Source organism: Limulus polyphemus, unplaced genomic scaffold, assembly GCF_000517525.1.
Source record: "Limulus polyphemus unplaced genomic scaffold, Limulus_polyphemus-2.1.2 Scaffold3180, whole genome shotgun sequence".
Taxonomy (NCBI): domain Eukaryota; kingdom Metazoa; phylum Arthropoda; class Merostomata; order Xiphosura; family Limulidae; genus Limulus; species Limulus polyphemus.
The window spans coordinates 65,074-75,407 of record NW_013668790.1 but is presented as its reverse complement, the minus strand read 5'-3'; the positions used below and the strand labels follow the sequence as shown (position 1 = coordinate 75,407).

The window sequence follows — 10,334 nt, the reverse complement described above, 5'->3', positions numbered from 1 at the left end:
GTGAAATAATCCATCACCACACAAATGTATTTGTTTCCAGCACGAGTTAGGGGCAATGGACCTGCAATGTCAATGGCTACTCTTGTGTCCCGTATGCTTGTGTCCCCTTTTAGCAAAACATGTACTGCAGGTCCTGCACCATTCTTCCACATCTTTCCTCATACCTATCCAGTAAAATCTCTGCTGTAGGTGACTCAATGGCTTCTTAACTCCAAGATGTCCTCCTGTTAAACTATCATGAGATTGACGCAGCACAACTTCCCGTAACTTTCTCGGTATAACTGTTTGCCAGGTCGACACTTTCCCATCTGCAGTTTCCCATCTCTGAACAAGAATACCATATTCAAGTTTCATCTGGTCCCATTGTGCCCAATAGTTCTTTGTCACAGAGCTTAAGCTAGACACCTTCTCCCAAGCAGGGCGCAAAACACCTGCTTGTAGAAAATCAATTATTGGCTTCAAATCTTGGTCTTTCTCCTGTTCTGCTTTAATATCTATACTTGGTTCCACATCACCATCATCAACTCCTTCAGTCACTTTGACTTCAGCTTGATGGCACCTGGTTAGTCCAGCCTCTCTTTTAACACTTACCGGAATTTGGCCTTTGTTGTTCCCAAACGTCATTTTATCAAAGTTAACTACACACTTCCTCGGTAGTGAGTAGTCCAACCCTAATATGCATTGGTCTTCAATGTCAGTCAAGTATACTTTGTGTCTTTCCTTCATGCCCACACTGGTCCCCACAACCTTGCCTAATGTCCATCACACAACAGAGCTTCTGTATGGCTTCTGGTACTCCTTTGTGATCTAGCACCTTGATAGATGCAGAATCTATGACAAAGTTGCACTTTTGGCCATCCAGCTTCCCTGTCACGTAGACACTATGTGTGCTTGGGATGCTACCCAGAAAGGTTGTTGGAACTGTGGAGAGCAAGGACATATGAGGAGCCAGTGTAAGAAGAATACTACCAATAAGTCTGCCTCGGGGAAACCAGTAGTGGTTCGTATTGAGGGACGTCTACCAACCCCCATCGTGAAAGTCCCAACAACTAAGTGTAAAATGCTACAGCAGTGGTTGGAGGAGAAAGAAAATAAACAAGAAGATAGACTACAGCAGTGGTTGGAGGAGAAAGAAGATAAACAAGAAGATAGACTACAGCAGTGGTTGGAGGAGAAAGAAAATAAACAAGAAGAACGAGAAAAGAAACACGAAGAAAGTCTCCAACAGTTGAGAGCAAGCCAGCATACACAAATGGAAAAGAATAGTAAATTTCAAAGTGAATTAAATGCATTAAAGGACGATTTACTGTCCTTTACACAGGGAGGATATATTAACCAAGGACCTAATTAGCCCCAGACAACAGGAAGCCCCTTCCAGACCCCGCAGCTTAACCCTAATGCAGACATCTTCAGTCCTGCCAGAAGTCCCATTCCAGACATGAGTGTTAGCAATAGGGGTGATCTAGTACGAAGGAAGCCACAGGAATTCGATGGGAAGGCACCATGGGAAGCATATAGAGCACAATTTGAGCTACTGGCAAAGATGAATGGATGGGCAGAGGAGCAGAAAGCAGTGTACATGGCAACGAGCTTGAAGGGACAACCACTGGAAATACTTGGACAGTTGTCAGCAGATGACAGGCACAACTATAGAGCACTGGTAGTTGCTCTAGAACTCAGGTATGGAACTCAAAATCAGTCTGAAGTCTAAAGGGCTAGGTTTAGGACTAGAGTCTGTTTTAAAGGGGAGAGCCTGCAAGAGCTGGCACAGGATTTGGAAAGTATGGCTCACAAGGCCTACCCAACTGCACCACCCGATGTCCTCAAGCTGTTGCTGAGGGATCAGTTTGTAGACACTTTGGACAGTCCACAACTGAAGATACAAGTAAAGCAAGCACACCCCTCTACTGTGCAGGATGCAATGGCTAGAGCTCTTGAATTCGAATCCTACATTAAGTCCAGCACAGAGGTACCAAGGTTGGTACAGTCATCAGGATTCCAGGCCAGAAAGGGGCAGCTTTCAGAGAGGTTTGAGGGACTTTGTTGGCACTGTAACAAACCTGGGCACAAGAGAGCTCAATGCCGGCAACTTTGACACAGGGAAGATGCCATGGCAGGAAACCTCTCTTCTTGTTTATTTTCTCGTTCTTCCCGTTTCTTTTGCTGTTCTTGTATTGCTGCCATCAAATCTGCTAAGCTGTAGTTTGATATTTGACTTCTCGTTTCCATTTCTTTTTTTTTATCCCACTTCTGACACAAATTTGTTACGTCTCTGTTCATTTGTTAATTTCCCGGTATAAATTCTTCCCGGGGAACTTCAGCGATACAAGTCCTTTCTTAAGTAAAACTAGTTTATTCTTTCTCAATACAACTTTGCAATACCCAGAATTTTCACAGTAATTTAACTTAAACACACACTATAATTCACAACGATTCACACACTTTACTTACGGTCACTATCGCTCACTTGACTCAAATATCTGCTATTATTATTTCCACTTTATTTGCTGGGCTTATGAACTAAAATAGAGGGTGCCTAGAAAGGACTAGAGTTGCCAGGAAAAGTCATGATCCTTCTAGAAACTGTCGTAGCAATATATTCACTATAGTTGTACTATTATATCCTCACTATTGGTAACGTATGAGTTTCTGGTATAATGTATTAGCTTTGCTGTAGTATCAGATCTTTTTGTTGATTGTGTATTAGTTTTAACTATAATACTAATATTCCCTGTTAATAATACATTTTCTTAAGACATTGTAATACAATATAGTTGTGGATAATGTATTAATGTCAGCTGTAGTCTTAGAACTATATTGTTAATAATGTATTAGCTTCAAGGCCCGGCATGGCCAGGTGGTTAGGGAGCTCGACTCGCAATCTCTGGGTTGCGGGTTCGAATCCCTGTCCCACCAAACATGCTCACTCTTTCAGCCGTGGGGGCATCATAATGTGACGGTCAATTCCACTATTCATTGGTAAAAGAGTAGCTCAAGAGTTGGTGGTGGGTGGTGATGACTAGCTCCCTTCCCTCTAGTCTTACACTGCTAAATTAGGGACGGCTAGTGCAGATAGCCCTTGTATAGCTTTGCTCGAAATCCATAACAAACATTAGCTTCGTTTATTATACTGGATCTTCACTGTTGATAATCTGTCAGCTCTGGACATAGTGCTAAATCATTGTTGTGTAAAATTCTAAGCAGCATTGATAGTACTATTCTCTTATTATTACTTACTAGCCATTTATTGGATTAATTATCTCTTGGATTTCTCTCATAAGATAACTTAAAAATAATGCACAAAATCAACCAATAGTGGAAATCAATTTAATCATAATCATTTATAAATATACAATTACGATGACAGGATTATTTGGTAAGTGGAATGGTTACTTTGAAGGTATTCCACAGTGTAACTCTAGAAACAGTTTGAGAACTGGGAGACCATTAATTATCTCTGTATGTTATTAAATTGTATTTAATAAATAGTTTTGACAAGTCATGATTCTTCAGCTAGCTTTTAAATGTATATCACTTAACAAGAAGCTTCCAATTTCTTAAAACTAAAAAAAAGTGTATTTATGTGATCACAAAATATTGTTTTATTTCATGTAAACCTCTTCAAAACATTGTATGCATGTATCTTACTTTTTTCAAGCACCAGTAGATTAATGGTTGTTCTACAACATTGGTCCATTGCATATTGCTCATAAAGTTGCCTTCTTGTCCTTGTGAAGAGTAATAGTATAAAATTCATAACAGTTTTGTTATGAAATAAAGAAAATATATATGTCATTACATATTTTAACTACCTGAACAGCTTTTCTCATTACAATGATAAATGCTCTCACGTGAATTATCTTATACTCTTAGTTTATTTAAATACTTACTGATAAATAAATGAAAATACAAAAACCAGCATTCTGTGCACTTTTTTTTTCTGTGTCTACACATGATTGCAAGCTGATGAAATGTTTTATATCATATATTAAAACAAAAATATGAGAAGGAATGTATAATTTGTTTATCTTACAATAAAAACATTTGTGCTTCAGTGGGTTTTAATATGAGTTTTAAAAGTAATGCTATCTCAGTTCTGAATAGATATTCCACTTACTTAATCTAGGGTGTCATTTAGTAATACCTTAATGATTGCCAGACTTTTCACAGAAACATACTGTACACAAAATCATCAGCTTCAGTTGTGTTTTTTAATCATTAGCATTTTATAACAATTTCACTTAGTTTACAGACTTGAAGATTTCTTTATGCATCTGTATGTTCAGTGATTAAATTCTAAAGTTAGAAACCTTACATAGCATCAACTTGAATGTATGATTAAGAAAAATAAATAATAACATTCTAATCAAAGGCATAAGCTTACATGTATGATCATGGTTTGCAAGCAAACATGACAATCTTAATGAAATCAGCAAATAAAAAATATTGTCTTGTATGTAAACACAAAATACCTCATTTCAACAGACTGAATATAGAGATATAATGTTCTCAATACTCCACCTTCCAAAATTCTCTGTTTTCACTTCCTCACCAGGTTCTAGTTCATTTAAATATGCAATTCTGTATATATAAAAATAAAATGAATCCCACTATTGTATTGAGTTCTATAGCTATTCAAGATCTACAAGCTATAACAATGTTCACATTAATTATTTGGCAAACAGTATCTGGTCCCATTTAACCACATAATAATACGTAACAGATGAATATGAACACAATCATTAATATGATATTATCAAGTCAAAAATGATTAACATTGACTGTAATACAATCTTTCCTGAGGAATAAAGGCTTATTACCATAGAAAGGAACTTCTTACAAACGTTGACAGGGATTTCAAAGCAAAAAACCTCAATAGATATCACATCAGTGCATAGTTCACCTATATTATTACAATTTTTCCAAAACTTGCTCATATGTCAATCAAAACAATGTTACACTTTGATATACTTTTTTTTAACACTATGAAATATGTCATCTAACAATGTGATCTCATAGTTTTTGGACTCCAAGAAGGTTAGCTGCAGAATCAAGCACTTGATCGATAACTGTTGAATCCTGGATTCCCAAGAGATTCTGGATCACAGCATTTTCACCAGTCATTTCTCCAATGGTTTCCTTGGAAGTAATGTTTGTAACTGATAATTCCTGTTGCTCAATTGATACTATACTATTATTCCACTTTAAAGGTGAATTCTGACTTGGGTTTTTCTGTGATTTTGATCTAGGCCTCATCTTGAAGTTCAATGACGGGCAGTCTTCATCTGTGCTGTCCTGGAGAGATGAAAAGTCTTGCCCTTGGTGTTTATGATGATGTCAAGTATTGCTATGTTTTAGAGAAAACTTAGCACCAGTGTGTGTGTATTCGTGTGATGCGTTAGATCTTCTGTTGACCAAAAATGGTGCAAGCACAAGGCACAGATAACTTTTTGTTGAACATATGTCAGTTGCTTATTTTTGGGTTCACTATTTTCACCTTCAGCGTTATTACTATTATCATTGTTCACACTTACAAGAGAATTCACCACATCATTTTATTCTGTAGAATTTCAATCTAAAGCTCTCTTGCTTATTAACAATTGGTATTCACCATTATGAGTTAGTTGCAGGTGATCAAGGCAACCCTGTCCTGTACTGAAAGCATTATCACATAAATGACATTTGTAAGGTAGATCCAAATGCTCTCCTTTGTGAACTTCAGGGTCTTTATGAGAGAGAAAAGTTTCATCACAGCATTGACATTGTACTTCATTCACATTTTTATTCTTCAGATCTGGGCTAGAACAACCATATTCCATTTCGTTTGCACTATGATTAAAATATTTTTCCTCTTGAACTCTATACACTTCCAAAGTGTCAAAACAATCTTCATTTCGTTCATGATTAATGAGTTTTGAATCCGAATAGTTAGAGGTACAAAATCTACCTCTTTTGGTCCAATGTTTTAAGTAGTAATGTTTTTGTTGCTTTACTGGAGTAAAGTTACCCTTGTATGGTCTTTCTTGAACACTCTGTGTGTGGATATCACTGTTATGACCATGCTTACGGAGTAAATGTCTCTCACAGTTTGACTTTGTGGTAAACCAAATTGGACATTGAGGGCACTTAAAGGGTTTTTGACCAGTATGAGTTAAAATGTGTCGATGTAAAGAACTTGACCAAGGAAACTTTCGAGAGCAAGATGGACATGATACACTGTTTGGAGAATGTATATAGTACCTTTTTTTCTTTGAGGCGTTGTTGTTGCTAGTAGAAAATGTTCTCTCTTCTTCTAAAGCATCTTGCTTCTCAGTTTGTATATGTTCTTTGTTTATGGAGTCACAACTGCTGCTGGATTGTTTTTCAACAGTTCTAGCAACCCTTAAGTAGTGGTGAAAACCTTGAGAATTGGCAGTGTCAATAACTGCTGTAAGACTAGCTAAATCCGCACTGGTCTCTACATTATCCTTAGTAATTTTGTTATAACCAGTATCATATGTTTTTGAAAGAGTGCTACATAAAGCATCTTTTTGAAAAAAAATAGGATGGTGAGGTTTTCTGGACAGCGATAAGTTGAGTTCATGTTCTTGATAATCACTTCCTTCTGACTCATTATCATTAGCACCCACTGAAAGATCACTTTGGCAGTTTTCTTCCTGGTTATCAGACAGTTCTTGAACTTTATTTCGAAAAACATTAACTCTTAGAGCAGCTCTTGTTTTATTAGAAAGTTTGTGTACACTAGGCTTTTCCACAGACTTTGTTAAATGTGGAATGAAATTTCTACTCCTTGAAGGTCGTGCACATTCAGGATGTTTTTTTTTAATATGGCGTTCCATGTTTGATTTTAAAGTAAATCCAGCAGAGCAATAGATACAAATAAATGACTTTTGGTTATGTGGAGTTAGCTTATCATTTATCATTTCATAGGTCATGTAAACATCTTTTTGGTTTGTTGTTTCAGATATGTAATTTTTTAGTAAAGGAAGCATTCCATAGGGAGAATCAGATTTTCTAGGTATAGCATGAATAGTATTCATTGCCCTAACTTGAGATGAAGATAAAAGAAATGGGGAATGATACTTTTGTGAACTAGATATCATAGAGCTTCCAGAAATGTTAAAAATGCTAGCAAGGTTTGAATTTTTTGAAAATTCTAGTTTCTGGTTTGTTTTCAGCCTGAGATCCAATGCATGCACAGCCAAGTCCAAGGGTTCCTCTTGTAGTGGAGGAGGCATGGTTGACAAAGTGACAAGACTGTTAGCAGCTGAAATAATATCATCTATCTTGCTGAAGTCTGCAGTGTTCGTTCTAGTTGATTTTTGAGGAAAGGAATTTAACTGCAACATAAGATTGAGAGGTTGATCTGTAACAGTTAATGTCTCTAGCTGAGACCCATATGATGATCTGCTGCAAAAATCTTTCTGTAGATTTTGTTCTGCTAGTTGGAGTGATTCTTGGTTAGAAATATCACTTGTAATATTTGCAGATACCACTTCATCAAGTTTTTCTTTCATTTCAGGATGTTGTTTTGAGACATGCCTGATGCAATTATTTTTTGTAGAAAAACCCAAATGACAAACCATGCAACAAAATGGTTTTTGACTACAGCTATTTTGGAGAGACCTCAGATGATGTTTAAGTACACGACTGAACTTAAAATCTACATTACAATACTTACATATTGTGTCTGAATCATTTATTTTGGTTTTAACTTCTTTAGGTTCTTTTAATTCAGCCACTTTGGGATTATATTGCATAGCACCTAGAATCTCCACTTTAGTAATCTTTTTATGACGTTTTGTGACATGGCGTTCACAATTGGCCTTAGTTGTAAAAGAATATTTGCATATACCACACTGAAATGGCCTCTCTCCATCATGGGTTCGTAGATGACGAATCAGAGTACTTTTGTCTTGACTGGTGTAGGAGCACAAAGAGCAGGAGTGTGTTACACACTTCTGGAAGTGGCACCTTTTATGTCTTTTAAGAGAAGTTAAATTTTTATAAAAAAAGTTACAATGTTCACATGGGTACTCTCCATTTTTTTTAGTTTTAACTTCCATTTCTGGTAAACTGACATTTTCTACTTTTTCTTTGTAATCCATTTGGTCATTTTGTGATAAAGAGATAGGTCTGATTGAAGCAGTGCTAGCTGACAGAGGTGATTCAGGTGAAAAGCTGGTGGAGACTTGAAATGATGAGGCAGGAGAAGCAACAAAAGGGAGAAACTGAACATTGGATATCAAAGGAGACTTGGATGTAAGAGACAAAATTGATTGGACATCAGCAAACTCTCTCATTGACTCACTAACAGTTACCTTTCTAGCATCCTCTTGTGGTTTTCCATGAATGAAGAATGATGCATTTTCCAAAGTTCCCTCTTGCATGTCACGATTAGACGCTGGTTTCAGTGCAACCTCAGATCCCTTAGTCTGTAATTGTAACAAAGCAAGAAAATCTTGCTTTTTTGTTTCCAATTTATCAGAGTTAGAATTAGATGATCCTTTAATATCCTTTTCTGAATTAGTCTGTTCTTCAAGGCAATGCTCAGTAGCCCTGTGTTTCAACTGGTGTGACTGAAAAGAAAGCACAGACTGAAAATCACACTGACAGCTTAGGCAGTAAGTTCTCATTTTGTCATTATGATTCATCTCATGAAGTTGAAGAGCACTTCTACAAGGAAACCCTTTGTTACATTTTGGACACCAAAAATTATGAAAGGCACTACTTGGACGTCTTTTGTTTTGTTCACAGAAACGCTTAGCAATTAATGAAAATTTATCCAAAGAAAAATCAACAAATGTTAAATCTTGAAAACCAATAGAGGATGGAAGAAGAGTATTTTGTGAGTCACCTTCTTTTTCTTTTTCGTATTTGAGACAACAATGTTCTTTGTACACTATATAGTTCATAATAACACCACATTTGAAGCATTTAATTTGATCCTGAGAATGTACATCTACATGACTTTGAAATTCATTTTTCTCATTGAAACATTTTCCACAAACAGGACAACTAAATGAATTACATTTTAAAGTATTGATAGCTTCAGTGTCCAAGTCTAATTTCTTCACAACAGAATTTAAATTAGATGAAATTTGGGTCCTACAAGGTTTACGCTTTAATGCTGGTTTATACTTTGATATTTTAAGGGATTTTGAGCTTTCCTGGATGTTATCTGGAGTGCCATGTGAGCGTATGTGACGATTCATATTTCCCTTTGTTGTAAATCCCATGTTGCATATCCTACACTTGAAAGGACGTTCTCCAGAATGAACAAGCATGTGTCGATCTAAAGAGCTAGTAGAGCTCAGAATTTTTCCACAAAGTTGGCAAGTTCTGCTGTAGTTATTGGGATTGTGTTGATGAATATGTGTTGTAAATGCAGGAGATGAGTTGACCACCTCTCCAAACAGAGGACATGCGTAAGAGCTCTCTTGTGCTGATGAACTCTCAGAAGAAGCCTTTAACAAGTGAGAAAAAAAAAGAAATAGTCTGTATGAATGTATGTACAGGCACTGTAACAAAAGTTAGTTTAGATTTCCATATATTTCTGTAACAATAAGCTATGAAATTTACTTATTTTTAAGAACTAACTATACCATATAAAAGTAAACTTAATTCTTATATTCTTGAATTTAAGTGAGTAATATAATATTTGTCTTTGTAAATTAGGTACACAAAACAAAAGGTTTCAGGAAGACACACTTAAACAAACTGTTGACAACATTACATACATTTATTTTAAACCTTTGAAGTGATGATAGCCCTTCTCCTGAAGTACAAAACAAAATATCTCTATCAGTTCCAACTAGTAAAGATTAAACTGAAACAAACAAAAAATAATATGCTATAGATAACAACAAATACCTTTTCTCCAACCTTTTCCACCTCTATAGGAATTGTTTCCTTCCTATCTTTTTCTACCATTTCGGAAAGATTTGTTTCTTCCTTTGAAATTATTTTATTTTCAGAACTTTCATAATTCTTAGTGACTGTCTTCACTTTATCAATCAAATCACATTTATTCTTTTTGTCTGGATCCACCATTTCAATTTTTTCTGTAGATATTCTACAGGTTTCTGATAAATGAAAAATACAGAGAAACGGTTGAATAAAATAAGGATGGAGAAACATAATTCAAAAACATGTACCAATACAGTGTGCATACACAATATTATAAAACTAATGATAAATATCTTTATTTATTTATTTAGGAGGAGGAAAATGTAAATGAAATAATGTCACTTTCAAAACATATAAAGCTTGAACTGGTAATTAACCTTTTAAAGTTCATCTACAGTATAAAATATACCTAACTGAAAAGTTGG

At 35.8% G+C, this 10,334-nt stretch overlaps 1 pseudogene; it reads right to left on the bottom strand.

Annotated features, from left to right (window-relative positions):
* Positions 1–4,377: 4,377 nt before the first annotated feature.
* Positions 4,378–10,083, bottom strand: LOC106468827 (annotated as a pseudogene).
* Positions 10,084–10,334: the final 251 nt, after the last annotated feature.